Here is a 17,780-nt window from a genome sequence, read left to right on the forward strand (position 1 = left end):
AGCAGCGATTATCTTAGCTCTGCGGAAACTTCCTTCAAATTACTCAACAGTGGTTATAGTGACTGATTCACTGTCAGTATGTACATCGCTCACTTCATCTGCAGACACTACTGTAACCAATACATTTAAATTGTTAACCCCTCCTAACTTAAGTCTGGTATGATTGGTATGGGTTCCAGGCCATCGTGGTATATTCTTAAATGAAATGGCTGACACACTTGCGGGGATATCTCTTGATGGACCAGTTATGTCTGTCATGCCTAGTTCGGCTTATGTCACGGCGGCTAGGTTTAGAAAATTTTCCCTATTACAAGATTCTACAAAACTGAAAATCCAAATGTCGGAATTTAATCATTTCTCTTTTTCGTGGGACAATAAATGGTGCCCCACACGTAAATTGGAGATCTCCATAACAAAATTACGCTGCCGAATCCTACCAATAAATTTCTACCTCAACAGGTCTGGACTGGCACTCTGTGTCCTACCTGCCAGGAACCCGAAAACATTGACCACTTTCTATTATTTTGTCATCGCTTTAGGAATCAGAGGAAGAAATTCGAATTTTCATTCCGTAAATTGGGTATTTCACTAACTACTGAAAATATCCTCTCCTTCGGGGCTTCTTCAATGGGCTTTAGCCACAGGAACATCTGCGTGGCCCTCTGTGACTATATTTGTGACACAAAAAGACTACCCAGTTAATTATCGAAATAAATAATTTGATAACTCATTAAATCGCTAATTGTTGTTTCGAAATTATTCTAATACCACCAAAATTTTTGTGCTGTTTTTATACAACTACAATGATTTTAATTCTGTCTCTGCCCTGTAAATCTCTTTCCAAATTATCATAAACACTATACTTCACCCTGATTTACTTTTTCGTCTAGTTTTTTTTCCCATCTCCCTCTTCCGTTTAACCTTTAACCACCGGCTTCTTGGCCAATCACCCGTAGTGGGTAAGCGCCACGGATGAGGATCAAGCAAGCAAGGGACCCACAGGCGAGAAGCACGTGAAGCGCGAGAAAAACAAAAAACAAACAAGAAATGAAGAAAATGGAGACGTGCTCTGGCGTTCGGAAGCGTTCGCTGTGGCTCCTGTCTCTTGGCCAGGTTTTGGGTGATATTAGGCTTTACTAATCTTATTTATTGAGGTATCACTTACTCTAACATCAGCTTCATCCTAGGCTAATGTCCAAGAACTCCCCCGGCGGGGGTTTTTCCCCTTGGACGGCCTCTACTCCAACGGATGAATTACCTCTAGATTTGTTCATCCGCAGGGGTGTGAGCAGCATCCCGGTGGCTCTGGTTCCTTCAAATGGAGGCTCTATACGTCTGACCAACCCCCAGGCGATCCAGAAAGCTCTGCAGGCTGCTACATCTTCATACCAGACCATCACGGAAGTGAGGCAGTTCGGCCGCGGAGGTATCGTGTGTCGATCGCCAGACCAGTCCTGTGTCGCGGATTCGCTTAGGTGTTCATCTTTCGCGTCATTACCGGTGAGTGCCTACATCCCTGCTCACCTCGCCTGCACTAAGGGAATAGTCAGAGGTGTCGATGCTGATCTTTCTCCTGCTGAAACACTAGAGAGGTTGTCTGGGACTGGAGTAATTGCTGTTTACCGATGCAATCGAATGGTAGACAATAAGCGGGTCCCAACAGAATCGGTGATTGCAACTTTTGCTGGAACTTCCTGCCCATCAGAACTAAAGGTGTGGCCCCTTGTATTCAGAGTTGAACCCCTGGCATCGCGTCCGCTCCAATGCCGTAATTGCTGGCGGTACGGCCATAGTATGGCAGGGTGTAAGTCTAAACAACGTTGTTGCGCGTGTGGGGACGAACACGCTCAAAGTGATTGTAGTGCCCAAGAAGAGCGATGCTGTCTCTGTGATGGAAATCACCCAGCCGATTATTCTAACTGTTCTGTTAGGGCTCAAGAATTACAAGTTATTGAAATAATAGACCGACGACGCTGCTCTAGGATGGAGGCAATAAACATTGTGAAAGAAAGGGCATCTGGCTATGCGGGGATTATAGGCAGACAAAATCTTACCGCGGACCTATCACTTACTGCAACTATAGAGGCCGCTGTGGAAAAGGCAGTTACCAAAGCTATGGAGCGGTTGGCAATGAGCCTGGGTGAATGTATCTCACAAGCTATCTCTAGTCATTTGTCTCATTTGATGCAAACTACCTGCCCAACTCCTGTGACAACGCAAACAGTTGATCCTGAGCACCAAGCTAGTCATAAAAGCTCAGATACCATTCCTTCCAATGATGATATTGAACCTTCGACTTCATCTTCCAAGGGCCCTACAACTGGTAATCTGATTAACACAGATTTGGAAATGACAGAGGTGGAACTAAATTCTCGAGCATATAAAAGAACCATGTCTTCTATCAATGAAGACTCTTCCCCCGGTCCTGACTCAAAAGCTAAGAAAAGTCAGTCCAGTGCTGTGCTAAAGCAAAGCATTCTACAGAAGGCAGTTTCGGCTGCTGCACTTTCCAAAACATAGGATCGCTAAAAGTGCTTCAGTGGAACTGCCGCTCTTTATACTCTGCTTCAGTAGATTTATCTTGTCTAACTTCTCAACTTAATCCTGATTTAATTATGTTACAAGAAACGTGGCTAAATTCTGCGAAAACTTTTCAAATAAAATTCTACAGATCATTTCGTTTAGACCGTCCTACAAGAGGTGGCGGATTAATTACACTCATTTCATCTAGAATTTGCCATAAGGCTAAAATTTCATTTCAAGTTTCTACTCCAGAGTGTGAAATCCTAGCGATAGAGCTAGTTCTTCCTGGATGTTGTCCCTTCACCGTAGTTAATGCATATTTTCCATCTGGCGTACAGGACATTAGCACACTGGATAGTGTTATTAACTCTTGCGGACGTGAAATTCTAATCGCAGGTGATTTCAATTCTCACCATATCTCATGGGGTTTAAGAACAGATTTGTGCGGCACCCGATTGTGGCACTGGTCGTTGGACAATCGGCTAACGTGTGTTAACTCCGGATCTATTACGTTTGTGCGAGGTCAATCTTACTCTTCAATAGATCTTACATTCTGTGGCCCGAGTCTTTCCGTAACTTCTTGGTCGACTGTTGAGTGTTCGACAAACAGTGATCACCTTCCAATAGTATTTGAAGTTGCCCGTCCTGTAACATTTATGAGTGACCAGGTTCGAACTTTTATGAACTACGACATTTTTAAAAAATGCTTACGAAATGCCCTTTCATCTCTGTCTGATGCGCCTACAGAACAAAAAACCACGATTATTTGTTCCGCTTTGGAAAACTCTCAAAAAAAGGCTCAATTTGAGATTAGATTGAATAAAAGAAATTCTTACAGCCCTTGGTGGAATGAAGATTGCACCCGAGACTACAGAAAGAGAAAAGCTGCTTGGAAAAAATTATTACATAACCAGAGTCCGCAAAATTGGAGTGACTACAAATTTTTTCGAGCAATCTTTAAACATACAGTTTCAAAAGCCAAAGATGAATTCGACTGTAAGCATTTTGATTTCCTGTCTAACAATAAAAATAAGCGCGCATTGTTCCGATTTCTCCGCAGTAGAAAAGTTCTTCCACGTCAAATTAATATTGACTCAATAATCTTAAGTAGCGATGAAATAAAACAATCACTAGAAGAAATTGCGAAGGGATTAGAGCTTAGATTTTCTTCCGTATTGCCAAGTTGTTCTCGCTTACGTAGGGCATCAGATGATTTTACAGAAATCTCTATGTTGGAATTGGCTGAAATTGTGGAGCGGCTTCCAGATTCAGCTCCCGGCGTGGATGGGGTAACATCTGCTATGATCAGAATCTTATTTAAGGAAGCTTCTAATGACCTTTTAGCTGTTGTAAATTACTCGATTCGGTTTTCATGGATTCCGTCTGCGTGGAAAATCGCTAAAATCATCCCAATTCTTAAAAATCATGGGGAAGGATATACAATAGATAATATTAGACCAATTGCCCTAACTTCAAATTTGGTTAAATTAATCGAAAGAATTCTATATGCCCGTATGATTAAATTTATACAGAACAAAGACTTGCTTAGCCCCTGCCAAATTGGATTCCGACCATCATGTTCCATTTGGCATGCTCACGTGGACTTAGAAAACAGAATAAAATTAGCACGGCGACAGAGGCAAATAGGTGCTCTCGTGACGTTAGACATTTCCAAAGCATACGACAGCGTTGAACACTTAATCGTATTAGATATATTGCGAAGTCTAGAGATTCCAAATTATTTTTCAAACTGGATTGATGAATTTTTAAACGGAAGAACATTTTACTGCTCTCTAGGAGGCTTTTCCTCGAGTATTTATAATCAATCACGTGGTGTTCCTCAAGGAGCTGTCACTTCACCATTACTTTTTAACATTCTGATGTGTTCCATTCCTCTTCATCAAGATGTACAAACATACGTATACGCAGATGACATTGCTTTCTTCGCATCAGACAGTGATATCCACTCTCTATATTATCGACTACAAAACTACCTCTATGCCATAGAAACCTGGTTAAACAAAATTCGCCTTTCACTTAACGTTAGAAAATGCTCGATATTGGTTTTCCCTCTTAACAATCCTGTTAACATATCGCTATCTTATCGCCGCGAGACTATTCCTCAAGTGGAGTCTGTGAAATATTTAGGTGTAGTTTATGACGGTTCCCTCAGCTGGCTCGGCCATATTGACCAAATAGTTAAAAAAGGAGTGAGAGCCGTTGGTATGCTTCGTAAGCTGTGCAACAGTCGGTCCGGAATGCGGAGAGATCCACTTTTAATGATATATAAAATGTATGTGCGGCCCATTTTAGAATTTGGATGTGTATTATTTTCCGGTGCGCCAGCTTATAAATTACGTCCCCTTGTTCTGCTTGAGCGGGAAGCCCTACGACTGTGTTGTGGATTACCCAAATGTGTTGCCAATAACATACTACACCAAGAAGTCAGGTTGCCCTCAATATTGTGTAGATTTCGCTTACTGACGGTGCAAACAATCTTAAAATTGTATGAATCCCCTATTACAAGATTAGAATACATATTCATTTCCCAGCCTGCACTATTCTTCGGAATACACTGGCCTCGTTTTCATACACCCCAGGTGGTCTTCGTACAAACATTAATCAATCCCTTAAATGTACGTATCTGGGAGGTGCCGCCTATTTGTGATGTGCGAGAAAGCCTACAAATCATATATGATGACATCTACCCAAACAACGCAAAACTCCTTTCTTATAATATATTAAACGGCCTATTACAAGACCATTTAGACCAGTACGGTCATTGCGACAGACGCCTCACAGTGTGAAGAAAAATCTGGAATTGGCATTTTCTCTCCTGCTCTAAATTGGTCATTCGCAATCAGGATTCCGGACTTCTTTTCCGTATTTCTGGCTGAATTTCTAGCTGTAGTTCTAGCCCTACGCAAACTAAATTCATCAATATCAGCGATAGTAATAACAGATTCTTTATCTTTATGTTCCTCGCTCACAGCAAATAGTGTCACTAACCTTTTACGTACATTTCATTTTCTAGTGCCTGCCCACATAAATTTAATTAGATTGCTTTGGGTGCCTGGACATAAAGGATTAGTCATGAACGAAATGGCTGACAGTCTCGCGAGAGCGGCCCTCAGTGGCCCTGTATTACGATTACTTCCTACAATAGCTTACCTAACGACTACTAGATTCACGAGATATTCTATTATTCAAGACTTCTTGAACCCGGCTGTAGCTAATTTCTCAGAATATCGACACCTCCTATTCCCTTGGCCCAAAAATTCCTTTCACACCAGAAAAACTGAAGTCATCTTTACCCGATTACGTTGTCGGGTACCAATATTAAACTTCTATCGTCACAGGGCTGGTCTGGTGCCCTCCCCTCTGTGCCCATTCTGTGGAGAAGATGAAACAATACATCATTTTTTCATATTCTGCCGACGTTTTTCTTCTTTAAGGAAAAATATTCTAGAATCAAAATTTGCACAGCTTGGTTTAAGCTTTTCTATTCTAAACATCCTTTCTTTAGGAGCCTCCTCTCTTGGAAAGTGCCACAGGGATATTTGCTCAGCCGTGGAGGAATTTATACATGCTTCAAATAGATTTTCTTGAATTCTTAAATATTTTATTTTTGTTCATTTTCTCCATTTAGCTTTACCGATTTTAGTATTAAAAAGATTGCCTAATCCCACCCAAATCTTGGCCAATCCCCCGCAGTGGGTATGCGCCATCAAATAAGGCATACCATACCATACCATGGAGACGCAGGCGATGATGAGCTGGCGTTGCTGACGTGGTCGACAAGCAGTTTCATCTCCAGCTGTGCTCTCGAGACAGGAGGCAGCAGCTTCAGGGACCATGGACCGAAAAGGGGACGTTCGCGAGTTGGCCAGCGACAACTTCAGCTCCTGAGCCCCGATTGCGTCGCCGTGGCTGTGTTCCGCGGCCCCGGTCCAGCCCCACGTTGCCGTAACTGGTTGCTGTCCTTTGCCACAAAGGCAATCGACAACGCCACGTCAGCGGCACAACGGCCGACTGGCCCAGACCGCGTCCTGTGCCACGCGGGTCTCGGTGCAAGAACGCAACCTCATCGCTCTCGACGGAGGTCGACGCCCACGCTGCGTCGGAACCACGCAGGCCAACGTCTTTTGCCACGCTGAGTCGGAGTCCGACACGACTGGCGACGGTCAGAACGTTCCTTTGTTTGTGACTTCGCGTGGTTTAGTCGAGCGGAAGACTAATATGTAGTGAGCGATTGTTTATTTATCTATATAGCTAGTTTTTTGGAGTGTGTCGTGTGTGTATAGTGTTTATAGTGTGGTAGGATAGTTTATAGTGTGGTAGGATAGTTTGCTGTTTGTTTTTCTACAATACCATTTTTCTGTTTGAGATAAATGTTCTTCCACATATTTGCTTTCTGTGTCTGTCCATTTCTGGAGCGCTGAAATTCGTGACAATTGGCGAGCTTGCCAGGATTGATTTTTCCTGCCCCATTACGAATTTTTGTGGGACGGAAATGGATTGGGACAAGACTCTAGCCTTAGTGAAAGAGTTGAATTTTTCGAAGGACGAAGCCCTGAAATTTATTGAGAAACAGAGAGAGATCTTTCAAAAGGAACGCGAGGCCGAATGTGTGGAACGCGATGCCGAACTTGCGGAAGCGCGGGAAGTGCATGCTAGGGAAAAGGCAATTTTAGAACTCAAACTGAGATTGGCAAAAGCAACGGAGTGTCACCGCGATAACGAGAGTTCGGCGTCAGTGTCCTCCGGCTCGCAGTCTCCAAAAGCCAACAAAATCTGTCCGCGTAAGCTAATGGCACCTTTCGATGAAAAGCGTGACGACTTGGATGCATACTTGCACCGGTTCGACAGGATAGCCCTCGGACAAGGCTAGGACTGGAAGTCTTTGCCTGGTAGGTGACGCACTGAGTGTCTTTGGGAGGATGACCGCCTCCGACTCCCTAGACTATGACAAGGTTAAGAAGGCACTCCTACAAAGATTTCGGCTTACGGCGGAGGGTTTTCGCGAGCGATTCCGAAACTGCAGGCCGGAAGACGCAGAAACGGGGAAGCAATTTGCGTGTCACCTCTCAAATTATTTTGACCGGTGGGTGGAAATGGCCGATCTCGTGGAGACTTATCAGGGGGTCCGTGATTGCATGGTCAGGGAGCAATTCTTGGCTTGCTGTAGCAATAATCTGGGTGTCTTCCTAAAAGAGAGAAAGTTGAATACACTCAACGATCTAGCCGAACACGCTGATCAATTTTTAGAGGCACAGGGACTGAGAAACCTAGGAAGAGTGAAAGAGGACCTAGCCAGAGGGAAAGTAGACGAGGCAAAATACGAGCCTCAGGGAAGCGTGGGCCCACCCCAGTTAAGGTGTTTCCTCTGTAATCGTACCGGGCACCATGCCGTTAACTGTCGTGCAGGGAACAGCCGCCCCCACCAACAAATAGTGTGTCAATTATGCAATAGAAAGGGACAACGTGCGGATGAGTGTAGGTCCGTCACATCACAAAAACATCACAAAAGACAGCGTGCGTAATAGGCAAGTCTGGAGAAACCGATTCGCAACCAAACTGTGTAGAGGTGAACCAGACTCAAGAGGTACCGAGAGAAAAGCGGAAAGAATGAGACCTGAAGGAGCTGTCTACCTGTCGTAGGAGAGGTTCATGGACAACGGGCAACAGTGCTAAGAGATAGCGGCACAAATACAGTTTTAGTAAAGAGGAGCCTGATACGTGACGAAGGTATGACAGGAGTGCTAACGCAATTTACCTTGGCTGACAACACAGTGAGGTACCTACCCGAAGCCCGTATCCAAGTCTCCACGCCGTATTATACCGGGTGGCTTAAGGCAAAGTGCCTTGAAGAGCCATTATACGATATAATTCTAGGAAATGTATCTGGAGTACGGAGAGTGGATGATACAGATCGGAGCTGGAAGAGAAGTACATCTATCGTAGATAGAGAGATGAATGACTGTGGTTAACAGCCACATCAAGAAGTGAGCAAGCGACAGCTGTACAATATTGATTCACGAGAAGCGGTAACTGGGGTATGCCGTCAAGTTATATCATCGGCTGTACGAACCAGAGCCCAAACCCAGAGCAAGGCACCCATGTCAGCCTTAAAGGTACCTGCAATTCAGTGGTTAAGAATTACGCCCGCTAATTTCAGGGAAGAACAAGAGAAGGACGCATCGGTCAGGTCGTGCATAAGAAGATAGAAGTGTACTGAAGAAGAACGAGCAGTATGCACTGCTTCAAGAAAGACGACGACGACGAGTTGGTCGAAACCGTGTGCCTGTGTTGCCTGCGCTGTGTAACCTCTCGTTGCAGTGCTCTACGCTCTAATTAATTAAACTAGAGTGCCTCTCTACATTTGGTGGAGGTGCTGGGCCCTTTACCGACCTGGAACTCCGCAGCCGGACGCTCCCTCTCGTCTCTGCCATGCCTGAGGACGCCGAGCAGCCCGATCCTCCCCACGCATCGCCTGTTGTCTGCTCCGGTGCCCTACGCCACCGCGATCCTCCTGTCTTCAGTGGCGCCGACGATCATGACGTCGAGGATTGGCTCTCCTCATACGCCCGCGTAAGTGCGCACAACAAATAGGACGACAAGGATAAACTGACTAATGTCATCTTCTATCTTTCTGGAGTCGCTCATCTCTAGTTCCGGAATCATGAATCCGACCTTACCACCTGGACTGCTTTTACTAATTATTTCAAAGAGGTCTTCGGTCGCCCTGCTGTGCGAAAGCTTCGTGCGGAACAACGCTTGCGTGGTCGCGCTCAGCAAAAGGGTGAAAACTTCACCAGCTACATTGAAGATGTCGTTGACCTTTGTCGGCGCATCAACCCCACTATGCCAGAAAGTGAAAAGATAAAGAATGTCATGAAAGGCATCGACGATGATGCCTTCCAGATGCTCTTGGCGAAAAATCCTCGAACGGTTGACGAGGTGATCACCCTGTGCCAGAGCTACGACGAGCTCCGCAAACAACGCCTCACTACGCGCCGAGCTGCCGCGCCGGACGACACGATTTCGGCCCTCACCGACAGTTTCAATGCTGCTCCCGCCCACTCCGCGTTTGTTCGAGAGGAAGTGGCGCGTCAACTGTCCCTTTTGCCTGCTACCCGGTCGTCTGAGTCCTCCTTGTCTCCGGAACTACGTCGGGTCATACACGAACAAGTGAGCGACGCACTACCTCTCGCTCATCAGCCCCCTCCAGCGCCGGTTCCGATCACGTACGCTGCCGTCGTTGCCAGTCTAAGACCTCCGCCTGCAGTTTCACACTACGTGCCCAGAAGCGACTTCTGCGCGCCTCCGCAGCCCCTACGTCCGGCTCAACATTGTGCACCCCAGCCTGGGCCCCCTGTTCACAATCTGTGGCGTACCCAGGACAATCGGCCGATCTGCTACGCGTGTGGCTTTGCTGGCCACGTGGCACGATTTTGCCGCCGGCGGGATTGGTACCCTCCCGATACTGCGAGACCACAAGGGAATACACCTGACTCTCAGCCCCGCTATGTTCCACCTGTTCCGCACTTCGCTTCCTCGTCTCCTGCTCCTCGAAGTTTCACCACTCGTCGGTCTCCCTCTCCCCGTCGACGTTCCCTGTCCCCCCTTGTCCGCCGCCCCCCGCTGTGGAGGAAAACTAAAAGGCGCAGTTCCGGAGGCAAGAACTGCGATCTCATCGAACTGCTCAAGCCCTCGCTTATCCCCTGCGAACGTCATTGAAGTTTATGCGGAAGGTATCGCTGTTCACGCGCTTGTCGACACCGGTGCCGCGGTGTCAGTGATTGCCGACCAGCTTCGCCGTACGCTCCGAAAGGTCGCGACGCCGTTTTCCGCTATTTCGCTACGTACCGCAAGCGCTGAGCCAATTGAGCCTGTAGGAACTTGCACCGTCCGTGTCGCCATACAAGACAGTTTATATCACATTCAGTTTGTTGTTCTTCCCCGCTGCTCTCATGCCATCATTCTAGGATGGGACTTCCTCTCTTCTAATCGCGCAGTTATTGATTGTGCCCGTGCAGAACTTGCGCTGACTCCATTTTGCGGAGGTCTTTCTGAAGATTTGCCTCTTTCTTCTGCTAGAGTGTTCGTCGCCGCCGACACCGATATCCCTGCTTTCTCTTCCGCCCTTGTGCCCGTTTCCTGTGCTGCTTTCTACGATTCTACAGTTCTCTTCACGCCATCGAAACTTGCTGCACGCCGTCATCCCTTCTTGCTTCCCTTCGCCATCCTTCCCATTCGCCAGAGCTCCAGCGCACTTTACGTTACGAATCAGTTTTCGTGTCCATCAAGCCTACGACATGGCGAGTGCCTCGGGTCTGCTGACGAATTCGCTCCGAACTTTCTCTACGATGTGCCTGATGACTCGACTCCTCTTCAGGTTGACGCCATGGCTCTTCCTGTCTCTACGTCTGAGCCAGCATGCGACAGAACGTTTGCTCGGTGTATTGATCCGCAGCTCACTCAGAGTCAGCGCGCGCAGATCGTCAACCTCCTTACCCGATTTCGCACTTCTTTTGACCACCAACAACAATGTTTAGGGCGTACAGCTACAGTCGTTCATCACATCGGCACCGGTAGCCATGTCCCACTACGACAGCGTCCATACCGTGTGTCCGCGACGGAGCGCCGTGTCATCGACGAGCACGTAGGTGACATGCTTCAACGCGGCTTGATACAGCCTTCCCACAGTCCTTGGGCCTCTCCAGTAGTGCTGGTGAAAAAGAAAGATGGGACAATTCGTTTTTGTGTGGACTATCGACGCCTGAACAAAATAACCCGGAAAGATGTCTATCCTCTCCCCCGTATCGACGACGCACTAGACTGCCTCCAAGGCGCTGAATTCTTTTCGTCCTTAGACTTACGATCTGGTTACTGGCACGTCCCGGTGGCTGAGTCAGATCGCCCGAAAACGGCATTCGTTACGCCTGACGGCTTATATGAATTTACCGTGATGCCCTTTGGCCTGTGCAATGCGCCTGCCACATTTGAAAGAATGATGGATAACATCCTCCGCGGCCTCAAATGGCAGACATGCCTTTGTTACCTCGATGACATTGTCATCTTTTCCCCGGACTTTTCTTCTCACCTGCTCCGACTCGAACGCGTTCTCACTTGCCTCGCCGATGCTGGACTCCAGCTCAAGATCAAGAAGTGCCGCTTCGCCGCCCGACAGCTAGTCATCCTTGGCCACGTTGTTTCGAAAGATGGTGTGCTTCCAGATCCTACCAAACTCCAAGCAGTCGCCGAATTCGCACGACCAAAGACCACCAAAGAACTCCGCAGCTTCATCGGATTGTGCTCATACTTTCGCCGTTTCATCCGCAACTTCGACACCATAATAGCGCCTTTGACGCAGCTTCTCGCGGGTAACCACGACCTCTCGGCCTGGTCGCCACTTTGCGATGCCGCATTCACGACACTGCGTCGTCTTCTAACATCACCCCCGATTCTCCGTCATTTCGACCCCAGCGCACCGACAGAAATTCACACGGATGCTAGTGGTGTCGGCATTTGCGCTGTTCTTGCGCAACGAAAGAGTGGCTTCGATGAATACGTCGTTGTTTACGCCAGCCGCGCTCTGACGAAAGCGGAAGCCAACTATTCCGTTACAGAAAAAGAATGCTTGGCTATCATTTGGGCCATAACTAAATTCCGCCCTTACCTCTACGGCCGCCCATTCGACGTAATAACTGACCATCATGCCCTCTGCTGGCTGTCGTCCTTAAAAGACCCTTCAGGTCGACTCGCTCGATGGGCGCTCCGCCTCCAAGAGTACGACATTCGAGTGCTGTACCGCTCTGTCCGTAAACATACGGACGCGGATGCCCTGTCCCGCTCCCCTGTGCCAGGCCAGCCCAATTATTCGAAGGTACCGATATGCGAGTCCTCCCTCACCGCCACGGACATGCTTTCGGAGCAGCAGAAGGATCGATGGATTGTGTCTATGCTGGCTTTTCTGTCCAACCCATCAGCGCCTTCTTCTGACCGTACACTGCGTCGCCAAGCACACCACTTCGCTGTTCGTGACGGACTCCTTTACCGCCGTAACTATCTCTCGGACGGCCGCAAATGGTTACTTTTGGTCCCACGGCATCTACGTTCGGACATATGTGGAGCGTTTCATGATGACCCGCAATGCGCGCATGCAGGAGTACTAAAAACGTACGCGCGCCTGCGACTCCGTTATTACTGGCGCGGAATGTACCGATTCGTCCGCCGATATGTGCGCTCCTGCCTCGCTTGCCAACGCCGCAAGAATACCCCTTGTTCCTCAGCTGCCCCATTGCAACCCTTGCCTTGCCCTGGACGCGCCTTTGACCGCGTCGGAGTTGATCTTTACGGGCCCCTGCCGAGTACTTCAGACGGCAACCGCTGGGTGATTGTGGCAATAGACCATCTAACGCGTTACGCGGAAACTTCGCCTCTGCCCAGCGCATCTGCGCGTGATGTTGCATGGTTCCTTCTGCGTAACATCATACTTCGCCATGGAGCCCCCAGAGAATTGCTCAGCGACAGAGGCCGTGTGTTTCTCTCTGAGGTTATAGAAGCCCTACTCAAGGAATGCCACGTAATTCACCGCACCACTACTGCATACCACCCGCAGACTAATGGGATGACTGAGCGCTTTAACCGTACTCTTGGCGACATGTTATCCATGTACGTCGCATCTGACCAGACCAATTGGGACCGCGTTCTACCCTTCGTGACGTGTGCTTACAACACCGCCACACAGACCACTACGGGATTTTCCCCGTTCTTTCTTCTTTACGGACGCGAGCCTTCCTGCACAATGGATACCATCCTCCCGTATCGCCCTGACACAACGGAGTCTACTGCCCTGTCCGAAGCTGCTGCACACGCGGAAGAGTGCCGACAGCTCGCCCGCACATTTATTACGGAAGACCAGCAGCGACAGAAGCACCGTTGGGATACTTCCGCCTCTCCTGCACCCTATGCTCCTGACTCACTAGTCTGGCTTTGGGTTCCCGCCACCAGCCCTGGACTTTCCGCGAAACTCGTTTCCAAGTACCAGGGTCCCTACCGTGTGGTCAGTCAAACGTCTCCTGTGAACTACATGATAGAAACCCTTGAGCCACCTTCGGATAAGCGCCGCCGAGGGCGCGAAATCGTGCACGTTCAGCGGCTAAAGCCTTATTTCGACCCCCCTGTGCTCTCCTGCCCGTAGGTCGCCGGGACGGCTCCTTTTCTCCGGGGAGATAATTGTACTGAAGAAGAACGAGCAGTATGCACTGCTTCAAGAAAGACGACGACGACGAGTTGGTCGAAGCCGTGTGCCTGTGTTGCCTGCGCTGTGCAACCTCTCGTTGCAGTGCTCTACGCTCTAATTAATTAAACTAGAGTGCCTCTCTACAGAAGAAACAATGAAAAGGAAAAGAAGCCGCACTACGTTTGAGTTTGTTATGCACAACGATCTTTTAGGTCGAAGATGCGTATTCAGCTCGGGCAGAGAGGCTCAGCCGCTTATTGTGCCTAAGGACTTTAGGGAGACAGTGATGGGATTAGGACATGACAGTGTCATGGCTGGCCACCAGGGCGTAAAAAACAGCCTAGCAAGGATTGCAGAAGAGTTCTTTTGGCCCGGAATCCAGAGTGACGTGAAGAGATACGTGAGGTCTTGTGATGTGTGCCAAAGAACGGTACCAAAAGGGCGAGTGGGGCGTGTACCACTTGGGGACATGCCCATCATCGACATGCCATTTCACAGAGTGGCCATAGACATAATAGGCCCCATAACACCTGCATCTAGCCAGAGAAACCGTTATGTGCTTACGCTGGTGGATGTGGCTACCACATACCCGGACGTAGTTGCGTTGAAGACCGTACACCGTACAAGTGACAGAAGCTCTCCTGGAGATGTTTGCGCGCTATGGGGTCCCAAAGGAAGTATTGAGTGACCGAGGATCAAACTTTACGTCACAATTGATGGAGGAGATCAACAGGTTAATGTCCATTGAGCAGGGATTGACAACCCCGTATCACCCAATGTCTAATGGGTTGGTCGAAAGATTTAATGGAATGATTAAAACTATGGTCAGGAGAATGTGCCAAGAGAGGCCCAAAGACTGGGACAGGTATCTGCCGGCTCCCCTTTTCGCCTACCGGGTGGTACCACAGGCAAGCATCGGATTCTCGCCATTTGAAATGTTGTATGGAAGAACAGTGAGAGGACCACTGGCGATTCTCAAAGAATTGTGGGCAAATGAAGAAATCGGGAGAGAGCTAAAGACCACATATACATCCGTTTTGGAGTTGAGGGAAAGATTAGAAGAAACATGTAGAGTGGCCCCCCAGGAAGCAAAAGTCGGCTACAAGCCTTCCTGACTCGGCTTGACCCAGCTTGACACGGCTAGTGCTAAGTGAAGCTCCAAATTAGACGTCTTCTGTATAGCTTATATGTCTGGTCTTGAAGACTTCTGCTGTAAGACCTGGTGGAGACGTACAGGCTCTGGTAGACGTTTTTAAAGTCAATCTCCAAGTCTTGCAAGCAAAACTTGCGCACATTTTTACTACCAGCTTGCAACGTTTCCTTCGACAGCACCATCAGTGGAATGATTACATCCTTATGGTATCGTCATATAACAGCTCTCCGCACAAAACAGTGTATTACCAGCGTACTGCAAGGTTTATGCTCGAGTCGATTTCGCATAGGCCGCTTGTTAGACGGTTACAGCGCGCGTACCAAGTATCAGCCATTGAGGAAGGTACCTTCCTCCATGGCCAATTCAAACCTACCGTGTCAGCTCAAACTGAAAGCCGCGCCATAGTTTCGTGTGCCGGTGATGGCAATACAACAAAACCTTTCAATAAAATGTGTGCCGTTATTACACAATTCGTAAAAACTTTAATAAAACATTTTGAACGAAGTTTCACAGGCTAGTATAACAGGTGTGGCACAACAGTTGGTGCGCTACTATGGCTTGGCCGCTTCCAACGCTAGCTCCCGCGCCTGCCATGCTGCCGTTGCCGTGCATTGTCTCCGTTCGCGCTTGCAGTGTCGCGCATGGCCGCGCGCCCGCACTTTGCAAAGAATTCAACGGGTCGCTTTCGTGCGCACATCGCATTCTCTGTGTGTTCCTGCGTTGATGGCTCAGCTTCGTTTTGGTAAGTGGTTAAAGTGTTTCTCTCATTAGAAAGCTCTGTCACACGATTGTAGCACCATGACCCTCTTGGTTGATTGTTTCTCATGCAACGGCTGTTGTTTCGAATTTCCTCGCGGCACGTCCGATGTCACGGACACTATATAAAAGCTCGTCAGGTTGGGATTACATTTTGGTTGGTGTGGGATCATTCACTGCTGTTAGCATCGACTGACCGTGCTAAAATTGTTACATCGGGAACCACTTCTCGCGGAATCGCCGCCTAGTTTCCTCGTGGTCGAAAGTTGCGAATGTTTTAAGCTGGTGCTGTAATTATATAAACGCGAGCTATGCCGCTTATTGACTTATATTACTTCGTTGATGGTCTTAGAACTGCATCACTATGCAAATAATATATCTGCGTCCCCGACTGATTGCATCGAGACGTAAGCACGTGCGTTTTATATACGTCCGCTGCATTCAGTTTGTGAAGAACAAATGCAAAACAACAACAGCTTGATTTGGGCGAGTTGGTACATACTGAATAACGTAGGTACAGCGCAACAACTTTTGTAAGGAAACGGATACGCTGTACCAGCGTTTTCCTGTTTAATTGTTCCCTTCCAAAAATTGTTGCGCTGTACCTACGTTATCCAAAAGCAAAGCGGCGCACAAAAACAAAATGAGACTTTGTGCGAACTCCCTTGTTGCCCGTTGTATAAGATACGCTTTGATTCATTTTTTTGTAGTACCCAAGGCCTTCAACAGCAAAAGTATGACAGCCTGCCCAATGCAAGCACTTCTATGGATGAATGCTACCCGTAGTGCAGTGAGGCCATGATTTCAGCGAAGAATACCAACCATAGTGACATAATTTTGAGCCAGGTTGCACCTCAGATAGGAAATGATGGCACTAGTTCCAAAAAGCTTGGATGGGACTTGAAATACTTACAACGAGCAGAACAGGATCGAACAAGTGCAGCTATATAGGAGTATACTCATGCATGTAGAAGTTGCGTCGTGCAACATGTTATTAGCTACCGTCCAAGCTGTCAAAGTGTGCATGGCTCTTGTCTATCTTTTCTAGGTGCTTTCAGACATTCACGTACTAATCACAGACATGGGAAGACTATAAGACGTCAAGATGAAAGGCTCCTAGCAGCTCTCAGTGTTCCCAACGAAACTGGCAGAATGGCAGTGGCTGATTACAAGCTGCCTTTGGTGAACAAAAAAACCGTGACCACATTAGAATCCGAGCAGAGCTCCAATCCTGCATTCTGACGACACCTTGTAAGTAAAAGCTTTATTAATTGACTACATGAGCACATTTTTATAATAACTCGTGCCAGGTGTAACTAATGCCTTTTATATGCATGTTAAATTGACTTCATTGTTTTATTGAAATTGTGTGGCTTCATGTTTTTGAGTTGTATACGCAGTAGTTTCAGTTAATACTTTTTTATACTATGGCTGTTTACATCTTGGCAGTTTTTGTGTGAAAAATATCGCTGCAGTAATTTCTCTGGAATGCATAATCATCTAGTGTCATCTGCCTTACCTTTTCTGCGGATTTAATACCCGCCTTCATGCAGCCTCTGTAATATCCACAGTGTGCATATTTGGTGTTTTCGGCTTTGAATCCCTTTTGTTCTCTTCAAAATTTTTTTTTCAGACACAACGGCTCTCTGTTATGGGGGGCTGGTACTTAAGAAGCTTTACTGCGGGCATCCTACCCACTATTTTCAGACTGTTTTGGTGGAAACTTAAGCTAGACTCTAGGCCAGTGGCGGAAAAAGAGCTTCAGGGACATGCATGTCTACAGTGTCATGGAAGGTAAGATTAGAGGGCTGCTGTTTGACTGGGCCTAGAGATAAAGTGCAGTGACTCTTACTCACAAAATACATGCTATTTTGAATGAAAAAAATAAATAAAAACATGAACACATTTGAAAAAAAAATATCATCCATCCAGTGTAGCTAAGTCGGGTTTGTGGACATCTTTTTCTTTTATAAGCCTTCCTCCCCCTTGCAGTTCCATAGAACTGATGTTCCACAAATTTTATTTACGAGTTGCAAATCTGTTCGTATGTAGCAATGGTTCGGATATCAGCCACAACTGCTGATACCGTGTACACGTGCT

General features: G+C 47.5%; 1 long non-coding RNA gene across 1 annotated transcript; it reads left to right on the forward strand.

The window, feature by feature from the left end:
• Window positions 1–15,519: 15,519 nt before the first annotated feature.
• Window positions 15,520–17,532, forward strand: LOC119440849 (uncharacterized). Its single transcript, XR_005189623.2, has 3 exons — window positions 15,520–15,666; window positions 16,729–16,931; window positions 17,314–17,532. It is a non-coding gene; the product is annotated as an uncharacterized LOC119440849 (long non-coding RNA).
• The last annotated feature ends 248 nt before the right edge of the window (window positions 17,533–17,780 follow it).

The sequence above is a fragment of the Dermacentor silvarum genome, chromosome 2, assembly GCF_013339745.2.
Source record: "Dermacentor silvarum isolate Dsil-2018 chromosome 2, BIME_Dsil_1.4, whole genome shotgun sequence".
Taxonomy (NCBI): Eukaryota; Metazoa; Arthropoda; class Arachnida; order Ixodida; family Ixodidae; genus Dermacentor; species Dermacentor silvarum.